At 41.4% G+C, this 25,786-nt stretch overlaps 1 protein-coding gene across 2 annotated transcripts in view; it reads left to right on the forward strand.

Annotated features, from left to right (window-relative positions):
- Mesr6 (misexpression suppressor of ras 6) overlaps positions 1–25,786 on the forward strand; it is a 764,580-nt gene that overhangs the window by 298,490 nt on the left and 440,304 nt on the right. The window lies entirely within an intron of this gene.

Here is a 25,786-nt window from a genome sequence, read left to right on the forward strand (position 1 = left end):
CAGCACAAATTTTCAAATCGACTTTTTTCGACTTTCCTGGCCAAATACCCCACTGTGCACCGGCTCGACAAGAAGTTAGGACAGAGAGAGAAAGAGAGAAGGGAGGGGGGGGAAGAAAGGCCGAACCGATACACGGACCCCTTCCTGATCGATTAATATCGATGCAATAAATGTCGGTGGCGCGTCGATAGGGTGGATTACATACCGCCGACCCTACGGAGAAAAATGCACGCCTCTTTATCCGGTGGATACACGCGACAGCCCTCTCGAACCTTCCGCAGAAATCGGTGACCGGGACGATACTTCGATGGGGGGAAACGGGTTAATGGGTATCGATGACTACCCCGGATTATGCTACCCCTCCACCCCTTTTCAAGACGGTCCTCCGTGGCTCATATCAATAGCCAGACCTTGCAGAATATTTATGTTATTTTATTCAGACAGACGACGGGGAAACTGCATGAAAAATTGCTTTAGCGGAGGCAATGGAGACCCCCCACTGTGGCTCAGCCTTCATTCTTGGCAGTTTGCGTTTGAATGTAGTGCTAAATGAAATGGAAACGTCCGTTTAAAACATTGTTTGACTGGCGTCTGACTGTTGAATTGTTCAGAGTACCGTTTCACTGTTGGAGAATGGGTATCATTGTTCTCGTTGGCGTACGACAGACATTTATTAAATTCGTGATTTCTGCCGGTGCTATTATAAAGACGATTGTCGATATTGAAATCATTCTAGGTCATGAGACAAAGGAAGCTCTCTTACTTTATACGTGTGTGTTTAGTTCGCAGAAGGTTGATCGATCGATTATCGACGTAGCAGTCGGTTAGAGAAGCATGGTTTGGAGAAAATCGCATTGTACGAACTTATTTGCCAACCTAATAGTTATAAAGTACACCACATATATTTATTATCATACCTTTTTTAGAAATGTATTTTGAGTTGTGTCACTTCTCTTATGAATAAATGATTCATTCAACTAAATCGTCGTCTTTTGTTAGAATATGTAAGGTTCTAAAGGGTGTCTCGTCAGTTATTTCGATTTCACAGGATTTTCGAGAGTCGATATCCGACAGTAAACGTGTTAAAACGATTACAAAGCATTCCGAGAAGGAGAATACTGAATCGATGTACGAAGAGAGTAAAAAGAGCTGCGTTTGCAATCGATGCACCTGACCCGCCGTACTGTGAAGCCTGTAGCGTGCAACCTGCTGAACAGGGTCGCGATTAATCACACAATTAAAAGAAAACTGGCGCGCGAGGTACAAGTTGTGCTCCAGCTCGAACGGTCGATTTGCATTTCCGCGGTTGGTTTTCGTTTCGCCGCGACGTGACAGTTGCTTATCAATTAAAACACGTACTTAACGCGGTCGTAAAGCCCCGTGCACCGGCGCTGCTATCGGGCCGAACCTCTCCTAATGTCGTCGAACGACGCCGATGGGCGCAATTAATGCGGCCGCTTTAATTATCCCCTTCTACCGTTCGGAGAAATAGAGGATACCGGAGCGGCAACCCAGAACGAGCGTAAGAGAGAAAGAGAGAGAGAGAGAGGAGGCCAGAAAATACGGAAGTTGATTTTTACGACTCGCAGATGCTAACTGCGGAGTGCATCAACCAGCTACTTAACCGCGTTACAATCTAGCAGGGAGGGAAGGGAACGGGGAAAGAAACCTGACCATTCAGATCAGGTGGAGGTGCTTAGGAGACTTTAAAGTCAACCTAGTTTTTTAAATTGAAAGCACGTATTTCTGAATTCCTACGTTCCTAGCATTCGCGAGACAATTTCAACGATATAGTCATTCAAGGTCATCCGAGGATTTAAGGTCGGAAACGTAAAGAAGAGTGTAAAATAAGAATTCAATTAGTATGCTAAGATATCATTTTTCTTGGTTGTTAATTAAGATTAAAAAGAACGAAAATACTCGAACTCACCTCATACATTTCATATATGTTTTTCACAATTGCAAGCAAATTATTAACGGTAGAAAAAGATTAATTTTTTTAGAGGTGGGCTTGCAAAGCAACCCCTTGTGTGATTTCATCAATAAAGCTATTACGGAAGCATTTACAATGAATTTATATTCTTCATCGCCTTTTACGTTTCTGACCTTAAATGATCTAGAATGACCTTAATTGACTATATCGTTGAAGTTGTCTCGCAAAGGTCTACAAACGTAGGAGTTCAGAGAAATAGGTGATTGAAATTTCATTTAAAGAAGAAGATATACATACATATTCACTTGTAGAAATATAATTTTCTATATGAAAAAAATGGTTGAGTTCGCCATGTTCACCCATTGATCAAAGAAACGTAACGTAACCTTACTGAAAAACAAAGTGAATTTTCCGGATACTTTAATAGTTGTATAGGATTTTGGTGCGTTCGACTGGCGAGACCAGGATGCACTTGTTTCGCGGTGCATTTTGCGTTAGGTTTGCGATAATATGAAAAAGCTCGACCGGGAAATTTCGGCAACGCCAGCGAAAGGGTTGGAGGATCAAGACGGAACGGTAGCAGGACACGTACTGCTCGCGTGTGGTCCATCAATCACGCTGTTCCCGGCGACAGGTGGACACTGGGGTCGATGGAGACCCCACATAATTGGGAGAATAGTGCCGGTTTGCTGGTCGGCCGGACACACGGTCATTTATCTTGTCGCGATCGAGCGCCCATCGACGGCTCGCTACGATTCGAGTTAACGCCCGTGAAATCGTGCGTTGCCCGTTCGGGAAAATCGAGCTCTTGAACCTCCATCGGGTGTAATCGATAGCGGATACTATTGTATTTCCCTCTTGTTACTCGGCTATTTTACCACCTGTCTCGTGGCTGAAAGGCGCCGTAACAGCCGATGAAAGCGTGTAACTGGAATGTCACGATCTCTCTTTTTCTTTGATGCATCAGATTTATTCGGAACCTTTGACAGCCCCTCCTAGATAATAATTCTTGCATAATTTCTTTCTAATTCAATTCCTTTCCAGTCGATCTACCTGACTTCATTAGCCGCATACAATAAACCTATGCAATGAAAACATTCAATGTGCAAATAATGTCTATCGCCAGCGTCCAATAAACTGCAAATATTATTTATTTATGATAAAAATGAGTAGATCAAATGCGAAATAAAGAAAACACCCAGAGAATTCAGAAATGTATTATTTTCATCTGATTATAATTATTCAAGAAAAGAAATTAATGTCTGTGTAGCTTCTGTGTCTTGCAATTAATAGAAACAACTTTTATTTTACATAAAAATGTGCAGTACATACAGTCGTGGACAATATAAAGTGGACATTCTTAAAAATCGCATAACTTTTTTAACATTAGTCCAAAGGACTTGAATTTTGACAGGCTCAGACAAAAAAGTTGAAAAAACATCATTTTTAAAATTTTGTACGATTTCTACCAATTGCAATCTAAACAAATTTTTGTTTACTCGTTCTTCAGCAAACTAATCGGTCTAACATCTTTAAAAAAATCAGGTACTTTGGACTAATTTTAAAAAAGTTATGCGATTTTTAAGAGCGCTCACTTAATATTGTCCACGACTGTATATTAATGAAATTTATGTAAGGTACACTTTGTGAAAAAATATTTGACACCTTCACAGTTAGTTGACAATTAGTCGATTGTCATCAACACGTTGGCTGCTGCATCACTATCGTCAGAACTCGTATAAAGTCAAACTAATTTAGCCAATTATTTCATTACCACATTAACCTATTAAAATTCGCGTTACACAACTCCAGTGCGACAAAGGTTCGTTCAGCGTGTCAACTGTAGTGATTGCATATTTGCTAATATGACTAGCTAATAATGACTCAATCATGATGCTGACATAAAAAGATGTTAATGTTTCAGAAAAAGTTGAACTATCGACCTATGTTTTCAAACGTTTCTACGCTGAGTATGTCATACCCTATATGTACCCTATAAATATTAAATAGTATTCGAGAGCTGCTTGTAATTACAATACTAGAAGAATATTCCCGGAATAAATTAGCATCGCTATCAAAAGCCGCTGTCTCGGAGAGATAAAATTAACAAAGTAACAATGCTCGGTTAAAGCAATAAACCGTTCTACGAACGAGTTCAAGTGCCCTGTCGCGTATAAATAATAATGATTTACACCTGGCCGTTAATTGAAACGTGCCAACAACGCGTCGGAATCTCTTCACTCCGATCACTATAATTATGCATTTATAAACGCTGCTTACCGTTTGTCTGAGAGCGTCTAAGCATTTTCTGCGGTGAACGAGTCCGGCACGGTGGTCTTCTTTATGGGCAACCTTAAATGTTCTTACAAAGTGCTTTAACCACGTTAAAATCGGTGCAGCGAGCGAGCGTGCGTGCGTTTGCCACGAGACCTCTATCACGTTTCTTTGGAACGGGTTCGACGAAATCGAGTTTTGGCCAGAGAACTAGAAGGGCACAAAGCAAACGGAGAAGACGAAGAGGAGTTCGCAGGTTCACGGTGACGAGGCGACCGTATTTCGGTAGCGACAAATTAAAAACGCGCGTAAACGGACAGCGGCGCAAACAAGCGACACGTGTACGGTCTTTCCGCGGAAAGCTCGCGGTGACAGCCGTCGAGAGTTTTATTAATCGACGTCGAGATAATAAGCAGCCGCGACGAAGACGACCAAGACGAGCCCAGTGCTAATTGAGTCGAGCTAATTTCGCTTTTCGGAGTAACGAGAGAGCGGAGCACCCGAAATATTCAACGATGATAAAGTGCATAAACTGCTCGGTGACACCTGGCTTTACTAACAGACGATATCGTCGAACAGAATTTCTCTAGCACGATTACAAACCACGGGACAAAGCTGTATGTACATTTATTAGAAAAATGATAGAACTTGCCGGACGCATCTGTGCTAATTAATTGCGGCGAGGATCTTCGTCAGGTTCGTTGTCCCCGGGTATCTCGCGTGGATAAGCGGCGTTGAAGGCGTCTCTCCTCGGATCTCAATGAGATTGCGGACGATCTGCCGGGGAACGGAAAAGTATGAAACTGCTAATGACCGCCGGCAACACCTGTAATACCCGGTATTCCTTACTGTCGGGAGATGAGCTGGGCAGCTTTCGGTATCGGAGGAGGCTCGCGTGATCCGCCGTCGTAAAGGATACCCGGAGAACTCCTCCGAGGTGCTACCGGCTCATCTGCGTTTCACGTGCTGCACAGCCTCGCGCGTCAGCGTGTCGGGAGGACGAACGCTCGCGTGTAAGTATGTATTCGCGCGAGCACGCGACCTTGAGACCGCACGCGGAAAACTTCATGGTTCAGAGGACGGTAGACCTGTCCGACTAGAACCAGGAACCGAGTCTCATGCATACTGGATGTCGGGGAATCGATGATCGGACTCACCGGGGAACCGATTATCTGCGTGAAAGATTGTTTGAACCGATGAAAATTAATGTCAAATTGCTTTTTCTAACGGTTGCCTTTTGTACTCTTTACGAGGAGCAATCTAGTGACGGAATGCATCCTCCTCTAGGATTGGGTCATTCAAGTTTATAAGTGGTTATTGATCGTCATAAAGTGTTGAATCAATTATGTTCCGGATGATGTCTCTAAATGATCACTGACCGTTATGATCGTGTCCAGCCACGTCGCTGTGGTCAATGATCATGGAAGTTTTCAGAAGGAAAAATATATCCTATCTTTCGCAGTATTCTACTCCACTGTATTTCTTCATTGTATCGTTACTATTTCTCTTATTAATTGTGGACACTGTTTACACAAACAGAAACTACGCCGAACCAAGTATCAGCCAACTTCGTTCTTGAGAAACGTTCATCAACGACTTCGAATCGTTCCTTACATCATTGTAATCATAATAATATTCATGTGAATGAAGAGATAAAACGATGCAACGTCTATTTGCGATCGTCGCGAGCACCGCCTCGGTTATAACGATCATCATCATCATCGTCGTCATCATTATCATCGCGACCGTCAATCCCGTGATCATCATCATTATCAGAACGCTGCTTGCGTGCATGCTCGCTGCTATACCATGCAATTTTTCCTGATAAATTGAGCGGCGATCGAACGTGTTTTCTCTCGCGAATAGATTGGACGTCGCGCTGCGCTTTCAAGTCGAATAACAATTTTAATCAGCATTTTCTTCGACTGTGACTAAGGCAGCGTGTGGCTCTTCATAAATTTTTGCGGTCCACTAACAAGACCCACGGTCCGCAAAAGCTTTTCTCCGAGAGAGAAACTAACGGTGATAACAGCCTAACGACATTCGCTCGCGAGGAACGAAAGTAGGAAAGGGTTTCGGTGTCGATACAGCCGCACGATTACTGTAAATCAACGGAACAGTAACGCTTCGTCAAATTGACAAGGAACAGCGCAAGGTGAGCAGCCTAATGTAAGTAGTAATACTCTAAGAGTAGTCAGCTCTCTTCGCGATCGTGTTCCGGGAGCGGAGAAACGGAGGAGAGATGCTTCTCTGAACAATCAGAAACCTGTTTCCAGAGTGGTACCTCCGGCTGGATCCTCTTTCTCTTCATCCCTCTGTTTCGTTCGTACGCTCGTTCGTTGGTTCGTTCGTTGGTTCGTTCTTTTCAACCGCCTTCTGTCTCTTTCCCTTACTCTTTCGGAGGAGGTTAGATGAGGATCGCCGCGCGTTCATCAATCATCCATTGAAACGTAACCCATGGCGTTCCATAATTAACGACCCCGCCACGAACCTCGAAGAGGTCCCACGCCCAAACGGTACCCGGCCTGTTCCGGCTATTCCCCTTGAAATACTTGTCGACACCATGATGCACGGTGCACCGAATCCTCGATCCAGGAACGTGGCCACGATCGCTGATCCGAGTCACTCACGACGATTTCATATATATCCTTCTTATATCAAGGATATTATTCTCACCCATTTTTTGCAAGTAAAGAAAAATTGCAATCAACTGCTTATAGAGGGATTTCATAGATTTTCGTTAGACCGGGGATCATTCGTATGCATTTGTCACACTGTTATAACATCACTCAATAAGTCCCCGGTCTGACACATATATTCCAGAGCGCGATGAAAACAATGGTTAAATTGGACGAATTACGCTTTGAATTGCTTCCCCACCCACCGTACTCTCCAGATTTGGCCCCCAGCGACTACTGGCATTTTGCAGACATGAAAAAGATGCTCCAAGGAAAGAAATTTGGCTCAAATGAAGAAGTGATTGCCGAAACTGAGGCTTATTTTGAGAGCAAAGACAAATCGTTTTACATAAAGGGCATCGAAAAGTTAGAGGAGCGTTGGAATGAATGCATCACTCGTGAAGGAGAGTATGTTGATGAATAAAGTGGAATGTCTAAAAAAAAATTTGTTTTTCTTATACCGGAGACTTTATGAATGATGTGTTACTTGCCAAAAGCATAAAAAGTTCTGGAAGAAACATGTACTCAAAACTCACAGTTCATTCAAAATAAATATTAGAAGTTTCCTAGTGGTCACTGACCGCTGTGACCAGCTGCAGTTATGATATTGCGGTCACTGACCACACACATTCGGGAAAAAAGTTATATTCCACTTTTTACAGTGGTATAGATCAAAAACGTACAAAATTATGAAATATTCATGTGCTTTTGAGCATATCCTGCATAAAGATCCGCAGTATATTTGTAATCTACATGTATCAACCTGTGATATATTATAGTCAGAACATGCTACTGAATCGTCTTTTAGTAGAAAATCCACCCGTGTTACCAACACAGAGAAAAAATGACACTGTCTATCTGAACCTGATCTCCGCTACAGGTTTCTCTGGTAAAACACCGATCTGTAAGTGCTCGTGGCCACGAAGTTCCGAGTTTGCTGAAAATTTCAAAGAAGTTACGAACGTATGAATTATGCATCCTGTCGCGGATGCAGGAAGATGATTAATCGCAGGGGTACCTCCATAAATGCGTCGAGCGATGGAGCGTGGCGAAAGTGGTATAAGTGCACGATATCAATTCCATCGGTGTATTAATTAAGCATTCGCGCATCGATAACAGCACCGCCGGCTTGTGTATTTCCTTCAACATGATTTGGTGCTCTCGCGGTGAACGTTTAAAGGTCGTTTAACCCTTTCGGAACTGGTTGAACGATGGCAAAGGGACGAGGCGGATCCGCGTGAATTACTGCGGCTGTGAAATTCGAGAATGTTATCTTGTCCCGATGCAAAAATTCTGCGGATACCCGACGCATCCCGGAAACCAGTGCATTTGCACTCGGAACGAAAGTTTCTTCTATTTTCGATGTATGTACAGGACGAGCCACCTGAATAACTTCTACATTTTTTGAGACAGGAAGAAATGTTTCAGACAAAAGTTGTTGGGTTTCGTGGGGCCCATTACGTGATGTGTATAACTTTTTTCAGGTGGAGGTGCTTACGAGATTTGGGAATCAACCTACTTTCTTACAATGGAACTACATATTTCTGAACTCCTACATTTGTAGCCCCTCGCGAGACAATTTCAACGTATAGTCATTCGAGGTCGTTTAAGGTCAGAACATAGAAAAGGATGAAAAATATAAATTCTTACTGTGAATGCTTACGTAATCGGATATTCTCAGCTTTATTGAAGAAATCACTCAAAGGGTTGCTTGCAACCTCACCTCCAAAAAACTTCTGTCTGAAACATTTCTTACTATCTCAAAAAATGTAGAAGTCATTCAGATGGCTTGTCTTAGGTGCCTCATCCTCAATAGTTTTGTAAAAGCACTGTTCTATAAACTACCGAACTAGTCTCATTACTAGACTGCGGATCTTTATGCAAAATAAAAATGTTCTGCATCTATTATGGGACGCAGGAATTAAATGAAAAATTGATTTCATCCCTTAATGACTTCGTTACATCGAAAACAACATTGCAGTATTCTTAAATGTTTCTAATCTTTTACTGTTTTATATTTCACCGAACGAACTTCTTCACAAATGCATAAAGATTCGCAGCCTACTCATTACTTTTTAGTCCGTTTTCTCGGATAGATAGTTAATTGTTGCGAGAAATAGAAAGAGATGCCGATTCGGCTTGGCACAGGGGGAAAATATTCGTGCGAAGTTTTGAAGAAGCTCGAAATCCGATCAGAGGAGCCCCAGCTGAACGAAAAAGAAACTTCGCCTGTGGTCGATGATCGGCGCAGGATCTCACCAGGACCACTCGATGGAATCCGATCTGGCGGTCACCGCGCCGTGCCGCGCCGTCCAGAATTTTCGTGGAGCATCACCGCCGATTACCAATTCCTCGATCGCCGATTCTTCCCGCGTTCAACGCACCTTTTTGCCCCGCCCCCCGTCCCATCGTTCGTTTCGTCTGACAACACCTCGCGCATGGGAGCGTTTACCCGGCAAAATTATTTTTTGGACGACACATCGGTCAGAAGCCTGGCACGTATGAACTGTCCGGTTTTATAAAGCCTTTCTTATTCGATCGCTCAATGAAAAATTAAATCGCATCTATTTTGTAGGAATGCAAGGCTGATATTTCACTAAAACGCATGAAATTAATGGATCATCGATTGTTTCCAAATGAGATCCGGGATAACTAGAGAAAAATAAAAAATCGCGCGCGCGCGCGCGTATCATTTTCTTGTACCAGAATTGTATAAATATCTGCTAAATTATTATGCATCAAATTATCCAATATTCAATATCTGCTAAATTATTATGTATTAAATTATTATTAGATAGTAGAACGAGGAAATAAAGAATGCGAATGAGAGTGAAAGGTCAATTACTATTAAATTATTATCTATTGAATCAACAATTCAGAAATATCGAGCTAACTATTTAAATCGAAGGTACATACATACTTTACATAAAAATCCGCAGAACATACAGTCGCGGACAATATAAAGTGGACACTCTTAAAAATCGCATAACTTTTTTAAAATTAGTCCAAAGGACTTGAATTTTTTAAGAAACTCATTAGTTTGCTAGAGAACGAGTAAACAAAAATTTCTTTAGATTGCAATTTGTAGGAATCGTTAATTATTATTAAATTATACACAAACATTTTCTTCAGAAAACGGTGTAAATGCGTGGCAAAGTCCGATCGGTCGCAAAGGAAAAGTTTGGTAAACGGTACTTCCGAGTGTTTCCGAGGGTCGAGGGGAATCAGGGATTCCGGGCATTTGATTTGTCGGTGCCGACAGTGGAAAATTGTTCATTCTCTCGGATCTATGAAGAGATCTATAGCGTCGGACGTGGCCGGTCGCGGTTGACATTCTAATGCAGCACAGATAAATTGGATTGACAACTCGGATAGGCGGGATTGGCCTGGCTCCAGCGTCGAATACCTTGATTAATACGCCGGTAATTAGTTAGCGCTGCAACCGCGAGTTACAGATATTATTATGCTAATTACGCCAGCGACGTTGAGTAATAGGCTGCACGTGAAGCAACGGACGAGAGAGCCGAGAGCGGTGCCCACGTTTCTGCCATTTGTAGGGTCCGTCGTTCAGTTGCGCCGTTCCGAAACCGTCGGTGAAAAAACGACGACGACCTTGCTACGGAAAAAGGAGGATCGCCGTGAAAGCGAAAGGGTAATCGCGCGTCGCCGCGATATTTTCAGGGGCCCTTGCTCTCTGTCTCTGGAATCTGTTGGACGCGTTCGTCATCGCTACCGATCCCATTAACAGGACCCAGCGCGTCGCAAGCCTTCACTTTCGGTACCGTGCTTTCCCTAAAAGTCCGACTCACAAGGACAGTTTTTCACGATTTTCTTTCAATTTTTTCTGGTGAATCTACAACAATAAGAAGCTGACCCATGTCCGAGCGTTTTTGACAATACTCTCATTATTTATGAAGATAATTGGCATTTAACCCTCGCAAAGTAAGGTCTAATAACTAGACTGCGGATTTGATGCATTTATGACAAAAATGGGTACGTACCATTTAAACCAGTGGAGGTATTAAAAAGATTGAAGGCCATCAGTCTATTAGTTTCACCTTAACAAGATCATCGAAAGAAGAATTGAATTTTTATTTGGCTTCTGTGTCTTGCAATCAATACAAACATTTTTTATTTTGCATAAAGATCCGCAGTCTACTAATAACACATAAATAGCAAGGTGGGATTGCTTACACCCCGACAAATGAATTTCATAAATAGCCTCGTTTTTAATCAATTTTGGATAAAGAATAACACAGGATAAGAAGTAAACAAACAGATTTAATTTTATTCGTATAAAAATTCTTTTCAAAAATCTGAAGCTGGGTCTCTTTTTCGTCGTAGGCTCTATGTTGGGGATTTGTAGGTAAAACCACTAACCATATCCCAACTAACTCCCAAACTAGGGAACATTCATGTAGACACCTCGTATTTTGTATTGCTAACTGCACTTGTTGTTACGATCGTGGACAACAAGAATTGATTAGGAAATAAAATTTGAGCACCTCCCGCTGTTCCATTCGTCCAGAATACGCCTATCTATTGATTCCAAGCGTCCCGAGGAGGCGTCGTCGATTTTTGAATGGGGACTGCATTGTTTGATGCAATAATGGTGCATCTACCTTGCTTACAGCTGCCGTTTTGTTTCTCGTCGCGCAAATACCACGCTCGGCTGCGACGCGACGACGACCCGATTAAATCGAAATGTCGCTCCTTGGCGCGTGACTATCTTGCAACGCGATTTCGATTCCAATCATCGAAACCGGCGCGAAAAGATCGATCTCTGAACGGCGGCCTTCGTCGTCCAACGCTGCCGCTTCGTTTTGCATTCTTACAAATGGGAACTCTGTCCGGCAATTAGTCTTACAACCGATGGCTGCCACCATAACAGACAGATGTCCTGACAACGACAATAAGATAGCGATCGACACGCGGCCGTTGGTAAATGAAAAATAATTTTACCACTGTATCAGTGTCCCCAGCATGGTGAAGTAGGTGGTCCGAATAGCTATCAACCTTTTGCACAAGTTGTGAAATTCTTACTTCCGGACATGGTCGAATATCTGAGGAACAGGGCATCAATGCTGTATTTTTTATGAAAATGTTTTGTTGTAGTTGTAATCCGTAAATTAGTATTTTATTCGTAAGATACGACGGAACTTACCCGGAAACACGTTGACAATATACACCGTTGACATATTGACCTTGAATTTTAAGGTGAAAAGGTAAAAACTTTCTTTTTTATTGCATCGTATTTTACTCGTCGCGGTTGAGTCGCGACCCATGGTTTCTTTTGCACTTTCTCCATTGCGAAAATGGTCTCTGAGACTTTGTTTGGGAATTATTAACGAAAACGCGCGGATCAATCAAATCCGTGCGCTGTATCTGCGCTCTGATTGGTCCGTGGTATTTCGTTAATAACTCCTTAACGAAGCAGCGGAGAACATCTGCGCAAAGAAAAAACTTACTTGAAATGACTTCAGGAATCATTTTAAGGAAGCACAACATTTTTGGGACATCCTGTACACTTGAAACATTGAGGTTACTCTGATGTTTTACATTGATACTACATACTTCTTTCGTTGTTGCACGAAACGCATGCTGCACAGTGCGACGCATCGATGCATGAATCAATGCTTGCGGAATTTTCGTGTATCGGTAAAAAATGATCGAGCCTATCCTCGAACGTCGAGTTAGGCTCGCGAGGCTCACGTAAGAAATGATTTAATTATGATTACACGTTCTAACGGCGACCAACCGAGCGGAAAATGCAATTTATTCGGAACATTTTATCAGAAAATTACTTGGCAAAAAACGAATCGCGAACGGACGACGGAGGAGGTAACACTGCGCACGAAACACGAGACGCAGAAATTACAGAGAACCTGACGAGGGTGATTCATTTAAAAATACGGTCTGGGAGACTCTCGGCAATTAATTCAATTACCATCGAATCAAAGTTTTCACCGGAACGGCTAGCCGGGACCGACCGGCAAGAAAAATGAAGCGAAATGGCGGAAGGCCGGGTGATTAGTCTTCGTTTGCCGGGTTTCCTGCCGTGTTTACATTCTTGCGTATGATGAAGATCCCCGTTCCCATGAAGAATATCCAAGGCCCGTTATTCCAGGCAAAACTTCGCCTCGAAGCGGAGTCGTTACGCTGTCTTGTATTTACCGGCCGCGTTTCCCTCTTTCATCGCGTTATAGTCGGTGGCGGAGACTCGTTTCTACGTAAAGCATAAACTCGGTCCCGCGATGTCTTCATCATCATTTTGTCATTCAATTCCGCCGCGCCGTGAAACGACGCCATCGTTGGCATGATCGGGCCTTATTTTCCTTAACTGTCAATTCTTTTCGTTTCGTCGTTTGCTGCAGTTGTCGGAGCTCAATTTTCATTGTGAAAACAGCCTGCTCACTATTTTCATTCTTCAATTACGATTCTTCTTTGATTGCAGTGATTTTAGGTTAGCGCAAAAATCATTTCGACCAATTTTAAAGCGAATACCTTAGCATACACTACCGGCCAGAAGTTTGGAATCACTGCGTAAATTCAGAGGAACGGGGTAGTTATATTAGGTTGGCAACTGAGTTCACGACCTCCACATTTTCCCAGACAAAGTCATATATATATATATATTTTTTAAGCAAGAGTATTTTATATCAAATTAATGACAAAATTCAGAGCTTTCCAATGATACACAGTTCGAAAGGAATGGTCACTGAATGAGGTTATAATGATACGATAAAAGAATTAGAAAACAAAAGGTCGCAAATCTAATGCCAATCTAATAAGAAAAATTGAATGCCTTTAAAAAATTTACAAGAAGTATGTTTTACATTTTGCATTAATTCTTTTAAGGAATCGTTCTCTACGTTTAAGGACTATTCTCGGGAGAATCCAGAATACTCTCGAAATGTTCGAGAATGCGCCTCAATCCCGATTAAAATTCTCGACCGCAGCCGACATTTTCGGGTTCTGTCGCGCCTCTGCTAAACACTGATCCAGGCGGAGGTCGATCGACGATCGAACGAGCCCGGATCGGTGACGACTCATTCGAAATCGACGAAACTCGAGCCTCGGAGTTCCGGTAGAATTTGGTCTGAGCCAAGATAATACTGGCGCCAAGTGATCGTCTTTGTGGGTCCTTTTTCTCTTCGGCCCGGAGCGAGCAGCAGCGTTTACTCTCGTCTTTACCGTCTTTCGACGCCGCACCGCGTCACCTTGTCCTCTCGTTCCCTTTTTTCTGTGTGGACCATTCCGTTGGCCGCTGCAATGTCACAGCGACACGCATTCGTCGCATATAATTGTCCGCGGGTACGCATACACATTGTCTCCTTCCTTCACCGTTCGTCTTACCTCCCCTGCGCTCTCTTCGGCTTTTACCTCTCACACACTCTCTCTCTCTCTCTCTCTCTTTCTCTTTCTCTCTCTGCGAGCTGGTTCGGAGAATGCCTAGCCGCTCGCAGTATTTTCAGCCTCTCTATTTATACCGGCAGACTCCGCGTGCTCGTACGCGGGGCTCGTAGGTGCCACGAAGTTCGGGTCAGAGGACACACCCTGGGGAATTCGATGGAAGACAGGTCCCTCCGCAACGCCGCGGCATTGTCTTCGCCGGGCCATTGCCTCGGGCCCGTGTAAACATCCGACCAGCGAACTTGATCGACTACTTGCACGAACGGAATTAATTGTCCGGCCCCGACGGTCACTTCTAGGCGCCAGCGAGGAACACTCGCGGAGTTCAAACATTCGGGCTCTCTTGCGCCTTTTTCTTTGCGTGCTCGAAATGCGCTGGCAACATGTAGCCGGGAGTTCTCCGAGTACCAGTCGCATAAGCTTTTTTCAAATACCGGTCAGAAGAAAATTGAACCCCTGTGTTGTCAATCAAAATGTATAGATTATTCAAAACCCTCTGTATTTAACATATTTGCACGAATTCCCATTTTAAGACTGGTAGATGTAGTGCACTAAATTTGTGAGATGATCTGTGAGATGTAAGAGGATTGACAGAGTGGTTTGGTGTTGCCTACTTGTTGTAGCTGTCATGTTGACCAGTCGACGTTGTTACAACTGGTATATGGATCATTTATTTAGAATCGGTGGTACCAATTAGCCAATGGCAAAGTCGATCGCGGTTCGATCTCCATCGCCACGTTTTTCCGTCTCAGCCATGATCTGCTAAACATTATCATCTTATACGGAACTCGGAGGGAAGTGGCGGCATATATTACGAAACCAGTAACAGACTAATGTCATGAAAACTGGCCAAACGAGTTAAAAACCGGCCGGCTCCAAACCGGCGCCAAACTGGGCTCCGAACTTGTTGTTCTCGGAAAACGAAGTCTCTCATCGGCAGTGAATTACAAATTCCTCTGGTGGGCGAATATTTTGCTGGTCCCCATTTAGAAAGTTTAAAAACCTTCGGGAGCTACACCACCCTAGCAAAAAGTAAAAGAGCCTCTGTCTTCTCACGATTTCAACAGCGAATAACACATCGAAATACAGTTACGTCTCTATACATATGTATATTCATCAACGAACGAAACAATTAAAAATGAAGCCTTATAAAAAGGTGTATATGTTTTTCCAGCACTTCTCTAACTCTGGGACTTTAGTATGTTTCAAACCAGCAACTGGCACACATCAATTCTCAATGTTCATTTTTATACATTGTAAAGTTATTATATTATAGCAAAAGCAAATTTCCATCTTTGATAAAGGTTCAAAACGGAATAAATGTTCAGAAAAACGTCACAAATATGTTGGTAAAAGTTCCGTACAAAAATGATTAAAAATAGAAGTAGTTTTAAAAAGAACGAAAAACTGGGGTGCATCGCACGTTAATGGGGCTAAATTATTCACAAATGTCGTGCACGTCTCTTCCACGTACGTCAAGACATTATGTTGCCTAATATTCCCTCGAAAAATGTAAATTCTTCACCGAAGGTTTTCCGAGAGAAAAAATGTCGAGCGGTGATCGAATTACGAAAGTTTCACAGAACACGTGTCCAATTTACGGAATACCACTGCCAGAACCAGAGAATTATCTCCCCACGAAGCGACATTTGTGAGGATCATCGATCCCTCGACCGCACAACATAATCTTCCCCTTGATTCGGCGTTCTCGACTTTCATCGGGAGAGAACACAAAAAGGATTGCGCGCCTTTCTAACATCAATTGGCCAGCCGGAGACCGAGGAAGAGTCACAAAGGAAGGCACTTGTGGCTTGAAGAGGTCGAGAAAATCGGCCGTTCGGATAAACGACGTGCATTGTGCTCCTCGGTTTTCCCCTCACCTCCTTTCGCCCCCTGTAACTGACCGATATTTGGCCGGAGTCGTACTAATAGGGTGGATTAGGGTCCTGGGAGGGAGGAACTGATGCACAGTGGGGTTTTCAGTCGATCTAGCTAGCCATAATACGTGTTCTTCTTCCTTCCAAGTAAAGCTCACCTGTGAAAGGTAATTAATCATCCCCTTGCACAGCTATGTGATTTTTAGTGATTCATACAATTACTGTTTCTTACGACAATGTCATTTTGAAAGTGTGTGGTACTTCATTGTGCATCATTCTGAAGTGTGTGATAGTGCATACACACACAGAGTCGATGCATTTACTTCAAAATTAATTCATTGTTTTATATGTTCTAGTACAAGTTATATTTTTATTTATACAAGCATTTACTTCAAAATTAATTCATTGTTTTATATGTTCTAGTACAAGTTATATTTTTATTTATACAAGATAATCAGGGAAATAAGAGTTAACCCTTGTGTAGCCAACCAAAATGTATAGATTATTTAAAATGTTTCGTATTTAATTTGCATAAATTCTCATTTTTTTTTACGACTATAAATGAATACATTAGCGAGCAAAGAATGGACATTCAGAGAAATGTTGTACTCCCTCTGTCCCATAATAATAGTAGCAGTTGATGAATTTAATTTGTCTCATAATAATAGTAGCAAAAGAAAAAATATAGAACGCAACATTTATTATCAAAAGACTAGATTACATTAGACATTATATTAAAAATATTACTCCCAATTTTTAGTTTGAGTGTTCAGATAGTTTCTGGATTTTTCAATAATTTCGTTACTGCATTTTAAACTTGTAGATAGGTTCCCTTGGCTATGCAAAGCTTTACAATGGGTTGATACTCAACTAAAATAAAACAATTGGTTTCGATCAGCGGATGAAATTAGAAAAATAGTTATAATTCGTAATAATTAGGTTAACCTACAAGGCTTCGCAATTTTGCGCTGCAACATAAATTACAGCTGCATTCGTCAATAATTCCCGTTTAAATATTCCCTTATACTATTATTATGGGACAGAGGAAGTAATATTTTTAGAGGAAAATTAACAAGTTATCGAAAGAAATATGTAGTAAATTGGTACCCCGGTTGAGAGGCTACACGAGGGTTAAAGGGGTGTTCGTACGCTTTCAAATGGTTTGAGGTGAGCGCACAGGTGCGTTTCGAAGAAATGGGACGCCGACAATCATTCCGAATGGCTAGAACAGATAGCCCACTGTGTAGAATCGACTGTAACGTAGACGCGTTGTAAAGAAACGACCGGAAGAATGGGAGAGAAAGGCGGTGCCACTCTAAGAAACGGATCCAGGGTGCCAAATTCACCAAACCTTCGTCCATTCCGACCAACAATGCCGGCCCATCTGATGTCAGACGTGTTTCCTGTCTGGGTGTGTTCATTCTAATATACTGGGTGTTCTGGTTGATCCATTATTCGAGAATAATGGCTTCATTCGTCGTTTCTGTTCTGCCCGCCTCAACTTATTTCAGTCGACAAAGCCACAAGATGGTCAGAAAGGGGAAAGTTGTGCTATTTTTCTCGTGGACGACTTAATGGAGGTCATTAAAGAACCAATAGAGATTAGAAAAGACGTACCTCTTTTCCATGTGACCTATACATAGAAAGCGAAAAATTCGTGTAATTGCTTCTCATTTTCTTCGTAGACCTTTTGGGTTAGAATGTTTCTGAAGAGTAGGCATTAGACATCTCAAATTAACCTTTCCCACATGAACTGTAGAAAGCTTGAAATCGTTGTCGTAAATTTTAATTCGTATATTCCTGGACCTCCAGGTAGATCTTTCAGATTAGTATGTGTTTTCAGAACAGAGATTAGAAATGTCAAATTATAACGTTGTACACGTAAACTCTAGGAAGCTAGAAATCGTTATCATAATGTTTAATTTGTATATAATTATATTATATATTCCGAAATCTCTTCAGGTAGAATTATCTTCGAATTAACCTTTTCTAAATATGAACCTAAATAGAAGAAATACATAATCTCTAAATAAATAAAATAAATAAATTTCTGAATCGTTGTAATGATTTCCAATTTGTATTCCTAAACGTTTAGATCTTTTGAGCTCAGAACCTTTTGTAATGAACACAATTTGATGTAATAACAACAAAAAAATTGCTGTAGTAATTTTTAATTGTCATTATTGGATCTCTAGATAATCAAAATTTACGATAGAATTGTTGTAATGAAATAGGTGAATCACGGAAGTGGTCCAGCAAGTGTATGCGTTCGATGAAAGTGGTGCACACCCAGTATGCAATCAGGCGGATGCAAGTATCGGAGAAGTCAAAGCCCGCGGGTATTATTCCGCAAATCGGTTGTAGGATGTTTGAAGAAACGATTGTTTCGGATCGATCCTTGCCGGAGGTTCGAGCGTCGAAATGAAACTCTTGACGTCTGATCGAGACTCCGTCGAGAAGCATCGGCTCATCGGTCCTTTCAAGCCCCTTCACAATAGTATAATAGAGCCCATTCACGTTAAAAAGGTTCTTCACTATTCTTACGCGATTCCGCTTTAAGTCTTACGTGACTCCGTTTGAATACTTACTCGAGATGCGCCTATTTTTCCTCCCCCTGACAACTTAAAAAGGAAAGTGTCCGTCTCCGCTTTTCACTTTCCGTTCATCGTGATACGGGAAACGATTTTGACATTTTCGCTGAATAACATATGCCACGCTCCATCATTTCCTGCCTTTCTCTTATTTTCGACTGTAATGTAAATGGTCCTTCCATCTAAGAAAAATCTACGCTTGTTCTGAAATTTTGTAGTCCTTCGGAGTGATTTTTGGAAGTAATATCCTTGTTTGTTATTTATAATCAGAGTTGGGCAAAAATATTTAAACTCACTTTATTCGAGATTTTCATTTAAATACAATTTTTGTCCAACTCTGTTTATAATCCATAATTATTTTTCGAAGGTGTAATTTTAAGAAGACCCTACAGTAGATCCAAGAAGTATTTCAAACCTAAATGCCCGATTTTCGAAAAATTACTTAAACTGTGATAATTCCGTAAAAAATGGTCATACAATAATAAATTTGGACTCATTTTAAAGCCAGAAGACTCCGTGGTTTCATACCTACCCTTCACTCTATTTTAAGACTTTTTTCATGATATTCAAACGTCTATGAAAACAGTGAAAAATTTTTCTAGTGACTGAGACCACCATTTTAAAACAAATCCATGGTTGTTCTGGAATATTTACATTTGGGAATCTGCGCTTTTCAGAAATAACACACATGTCAAGGTACTGTTTCTCTGTTATCACAGTAACATAAATAATCCCTCCACCGACTGAAATATTATTTCTCGTTTAGATTTCATTTTTCAGAGGGTGTTTCGAAGGCTTTGTATTCTTTAGGAAGTTACAGTTTTCGAAACAATACAGGCCCACATGAAAAAGTTGTAAGTAGTTAGTAGTTTTAGTATTTTTTCTACAATTCCGATCAATTGCAATTTTTGAAACAATCTTGTTTCACATCCTGTAGTAAACTAACTGCTCTAGCTCCCCAAAAAAGTTCAAATTGTATAGTACAATACTAAAAAAGTTATCGTCTGTTTTAGAGCGTCCGAATATTAATTCGAGTCACTGTATGTCGCGGACTCCATAGCGCGATTCTACAGCCGCGATTTAGTCGAAAACGACATAAGGAACCCCTTGGAAAATTGACCTTGAACGTGAAAAACAAGGTACGAAAGAACCAAAATTTTTTTAAGATTAGAAATCTTAAACTCTAAAAAAATCTTTATTCTTATAAAGAATTTTGGTTTTCTCTTAGCGTGTTTCTCAGGTTCAAGGTCAATTTTGCGGGGGTTCTTATATCATGTCCGACTAAATCGAGAGTGTGGAATTGCGCTATGGTGTCCGCGACATATAATTTTGTGACACCTTATCCTCTTTCCAAAATTATTCGAAATTTCCGCAAGCTAGAGAAATGATTAACGTCCCGCGTCGAAGTTCGTCGCACTGTCGAACTGATTTGAGACACGGCCGCGTTTAGGAAGCGGAGTAAGAGTGCTTTTATCGTGAATTAATACCGAGGCAGTCGGTCGCTTGGAGAACGCAAGAGTTCGATATCTTTATTGTCAGCTCGAAAAAGCTTCTCGAAAGGATGTATTAAGCAGGACTCTGCGGAATGAAGTACGATAAAGGAGAGGTATAAAAGGCGGAGGACATGGAAGCCCGATACATTTGAAAAGCATTAAACGTTCGGCGCCGCGCCGCCTTCGGTTTAATGTATTCTTAAATGCCCCCCGATGGAATAGATTCGCGCGGCACACGTAGATTGAATTTGCGCGCGACGTAAATTAATGGGACCCTTCACCTTTGTGAAAGGTACGCGTAATTACAGGAGGCTTCGCGTGCTTATAAAGTACACGCGCGCATTCTCGTTTCATTGAACAAATTCGCGCCCGACCGATTTGCATGAAATTTTTCACGGACGTTCGCTGCACTCGTACTCCAGTTCTCTCTCGCAACATTTTATCGATTTACAGCTTCGTTTCTTTTATGCACGGGGTAAAGATTGCATAAAGATCTCGGCTAATTTAGAACCCCGGGTACATCCTAAACGTAAAAACCTGCCGAGCATTTATGGGTATCGTTCGCGGACGAAATTTCATATGGCATTGTGTTTAATTAGACACTTTTCTGTTTACCGTGGCATTAAATTCAACCCTTGCCATAAAAGTCGCTGTTCGAAGCGTAAAGACGGAGCCTCTTCTTTGTAGCGCGACTGTTGAATTATATTCTTCTGTTTTCTTTTTCTTTTTTTAACGGCGCGCGCGGTGATACGATCGCGGGAACAGGCATTTTTTTCTTTGCGAAAGTTTAACGCTCGGCTTTTATGTAAACCGTTCGGTTACATCCGCTAATTTACGCCGGCCTTTTCTTATTGCATTTCGATTCGATGTAATGGCGATCTCGCGTTTCCTACTCGTTGCGGACACATAAAATCATCAACTCTACTCGGGCTTATTACACCCGTGTACGTGTACTTCTCCTCGCAGTCTTTTAAGCCCGGTAATAGCTGTATTTGCAGCGCGCCGGTCAAAAAATCGCCGAGCGCTAGATAAGTAAATTATTTATACGAGTGAAATATCGATGCAAATACGGAAGATGGAGGAAGACGCGGACAAATGCATGCAGTTAATCCACGTTAGATATGCTGCAGAGGCGTGTATAGCAGTAGTGCCTGTCGGGTATATCCGTGCGTGTTTCACCGGCGTTTCTTGGGTTGCTTATTAATTTCTTAATTAATTGTAATTATGACGCTTGCGCCGTAACATCGACAGTTTGGTTTTGCCGAGGCTCGCGAACCGTTCCTTCCAGCTTGTTAACAGTAAAAAATATTTGCAAATCTGCAAGCGAATATGCTTCGAAGTCGTTCTCGGTGCCGTAACGTAGACAGATATTTAAATTTCAAACAATTTATGCCTCTCTGATGCAGCGATGCAATTGTAAAGCGATTTTTGAGAATCTTTTAAGAGATGGCTGTTGAATATATTATTTTGGAGGTAAACGTATAGTAGGATATCAATTATCCGAACCAATTGGGACCGAGGTGATTCGGAAAATCGAATTGTTCGGATAATCGAGCAGTTTTAAAATTTCTTATTAAATACAAGAGTAGGCTGAACTTTTCCTTTCAAGGAACTCGCGAACATTTTTGAGACACCTTTTATAGATTCAGTTAGACACATAGTTGTGCAGAATTACAATTGAATCACTCTAGGAATTATAATTACAAAGTAATTGAATTACATTGTAATTCAGTTCTATTGTAATTTATAATTCAGATCTTCGTTCAATTATATTACAATGTAATTCGTAATTGCAATTGGAGTACAATTATAAAATACTTTTGTAATTAAAGAATGATAAAGTAATACGTAAGAAGAGGTTGAAAAATCCATGTGTAGGTTCCGCAAACAGAAGGAATTTATTATTTATATAATATCTGAACAGAAATAGCTTCTGCGTTACACATTTTTTAAATTTCAACCATAAACATGAAATAGCGTTACATACTATGAACGAGGACGAGGAATAGAAACTACTATAAAAATATGTCGCACTTCTTCAAAGTTCTGGGCTATAATTGGGAAAGGTGTATTTTAATTATATTGTATTTTAATTACACATCTGATTAAAATACTTAGTAATTGAATGAATTGAAAGGTTTGAACAATGTAATTCAGTTACGACTTAATTGAATTACTATATAATTGAAACACAATGTAATTCAATTGCGTAATTGAATTACAATGCAATTGAATTAGCACAACTCTGGTTAGACATCAGTGAGTTCCTTTACGTTCCGAAGGATTAAGTATTAGAACTTCATCATTCATGAGATTTCCTCGAAGAAAAAGAAAATGTGTTTTACTGGATATTCATTACAGAAACGTAGTATTTCATTTTCTCGCACGTTTTAATGGACTAATTGTAAGTTTGAAATCTTCATCGCAAGCCAACTCGACATTATAAGGTGAGGGGTTACGGAAGTGACAGATAGCAATATTTAAGCACCGGGATCGTCGAATTCCCAGGGCGATTATCATAACTTCATGATCCATAAGCGTACGGTGTCGAAGAAATATTCCATCGGGTGGCTTCGCGACGTTATCCCCGGGCAATTGCACTCGAGGTAAAAAATTAACGAACGGAAAGGGTTGCCGGCATTAAGGAGGATTAAATTGTCGATGCTGTTCCGAATGCGAATCGTAATCTTCGGGGGGAGAGAGAGGGCACAGAGCGTTACAGGATGCACACACGCGGGGGTCTGAAATTCGGTTGCAATGCTGGTGGGGGGGGGGGATAGAGGGAGTGAGGGGGGCGAGTAGAAAAGGCCGCGTTTAACCACTGGCGCAACTCGTCCCATTGTACGGTAAATTACGGCCAATTTACAGGAATTTTTGTGCCCCGTCGTAAATGAGGCCAAATCAGACGGCGGAGGCGGCGCAGCGCGCGGCGGGGGCTGTTGAACCCGTCCCAATAGCGGCTGCTTGGCAGCCGACCAGCGAACGGCAGAACGGCCGTTTCAAAAATGCAGATCACGCGGGCCGATTCGACGTATACAAATAATCCTCGGGCTGCGGCCGCTTCGAAATTAATGCCCGCGAAACGCGCGATTAATAGAACCGCCGCTCCGCGCCGAACGGTTCAGCCGCGACCAATCCAGCTGGCTGAAAGTCGATTTCGTCCGACTCCAGCGAAAAATTACATAGCTCTCCACCAGAGTGCAGCGGTTTTCTATGCTCACTAGGGTGGCTCTGATTTACTCTTGTCAAAATTTCTTTTACAGCACCCTCCCCCCAAGAGCTCTGTTCCAAATAATTTTTAAAAAATCTGTGTAAAATTTCATTTTTAAAAACGGTCATTTGACCGTTCGTGGTAGGTTTAGTGTTAAGCGCATTGAGGTTAACTTCTTTTACGTGATAATAAAAGCGATCAGTTGAGTGAATTGCAATTGCATGGATAATTATTCTAGCGGAATCTTGATAATATTTTACCAATTTTTAAAAGCTATCAACTGTGAATCAGCAATAGACTAGAGAGCGTGTGATGTTATTTAAACTATATAGTTGCATAAATGTTCCACGTGATTTTGATAAAATATGCTAACCTTTCGAAAGCTATTAATTGTAGATCTGAAACAAGTTAGTCTGCACACGATGCATTTAAATTGCAGTTGCATTAATATTTGTTTTTGCCTGTGTTTGATACAATTTTACATATGTTTAAAAGTAATTAGTCGTAGACCCGCAGACTAGTGAGCACGCGATGCATTTGAAATACAGTTGCATTAATATTTATTTTTTCATGTGACTTTGATGCTAATCTTCTGAAAGCTATCAGTTGCGAATTTCAAGCATGCTAATGCATACGATGCAATAAATTGCAGTTGCATAAATATTTCTTCTGACAATACTCGACTAGCTTTTGTAATTTCGAATTGTAGTTGCATGAATATTTATTATTCAAATGGAAGATGCATTTCGGAAAGTCATTGGATATGAATCTATTCCAGCAAGCATGTATGAATTGAGGTCGTATATATGGATTTATTTCGAAAACATCAGAAAGAGTAAGGTGTTTACGCGAGAAGCAAAACGAATGCTACTTTTGATATTCTGGCCGTAGCGTTAAGGGTGTCAGAAGTTCAAAAGAATTCTTTGATGCCGGTGGTTCTCTCGGTTTAGTCGTTTTGCGGTGGACTGTCACGGAGATTTAGTGAAGCTACACCTCGGGGAAGAAGCCCTCTGACATTGATGGAAATGATGACACGATGAGTATCGTCGTTTTGCCACTTTAATTTAAGACGCACTAAATTTTGGTTTGTAAATCAGGGCTTAACAGGCCCCGCGGTCGCTTTGAGCACCGCGAGATTTGTCGGATGCCGTGTGCGTTTCGGTCGGCAGCAAAACACAGAGCGCTAATTGAATTGCAAATATCGAAGGGGCAAATTCGCGAATCTGTACATTCTTCAATCATTTCATTCGATTAGAGTTAGCCCCGTACAAATAATGAAAATAATCAACGCACTATGCAAATGCTACCCTTGGCAGAAAACGTTCAACAAAATTTGTTAATGAGACTGTTAAATGATTTATTAAAAATAATACTGTATTTAGTTCCTTTCAGACTATTCAATGTCTATAATCGCTGAAGGTCACCGAAGGTCACAGTATTATCATCGTGGATGATTAACAAAGGGTGGTTCCATTAAAAAAAAATTGACACCTCTACTAGAAAAGTTAGATCGTGCAAGCCTCGTTCAATCATTGAACAAAGTGACAACCAAAAGTTTATCATAGAAATGTACATAATTACAACGACAGACATTTGATTTCTTTGATCGAATAATTTTTTCCAAGTGGTACTACATATTAGAAATTGTTTATCACAGATTCCCACGGCAAGAGCAATAAAATCAGCAAATATAAAATTGTAGTACGCAGCGGCGCGGCGAAGCGAACGCAGCCGCACGGACACTGGCGACGCGCTGCTAACGGTAGAAATAATATTTCATGCGAACGGTAAATTGTGATTTATCGATGAAGATAAATGTGGCAATAGGATCAATGGAATTTTTTAATTGCCCGTATAATCTGCGAATCATTCATTATCGCGTATCACGGCGGTAGATTTACGAGCACCGTCGAGATTGTAAATTCGTTGTGGATCGTAACTTATTTTCCGTAGATCAGGCCTGCGACCGATTTCCACGGGCACGACGGAACAAGTGTCGCGTTTTTATGGGGAAACCGGTGTCTGCTAGCTGACAGCCGTGAAATTTTCAAATGTCGCACGATTTCGCGCATTGATAACACCGAAACGAGTTCCGAGGAATGCGCCGAATAGTATCTGCGCGGAGCTGGCAGTGGAAATTCGCGGAAACAGTGGGCACGATTCAAAATAGCAGCAAGAGACAACCGAAAGAGACGGGTGACCGCTAATAAAATGCATTCTCGAAAATTCCTCGGCGCGAGGAATTTTAATGGAAATCGTGAACAGCGAGCTAACAAATTATTGACAATTGTGAAGTTCAGTCGAAAGGTGTACAAA

Source organism: Lasioglossum baleicum, chromosome 5 (assembly GCF_051020765.1).
Source record: "Lasioglossum baleicum chromosome 5, iyLasBale1, whole genome shotgun sequence".
NCBI lineage: Eukaryota > Metazoa > Arthropoda > Insecta > Hymenoptera > Halictidae > Lasioglossum > Lasioglossum baleicum.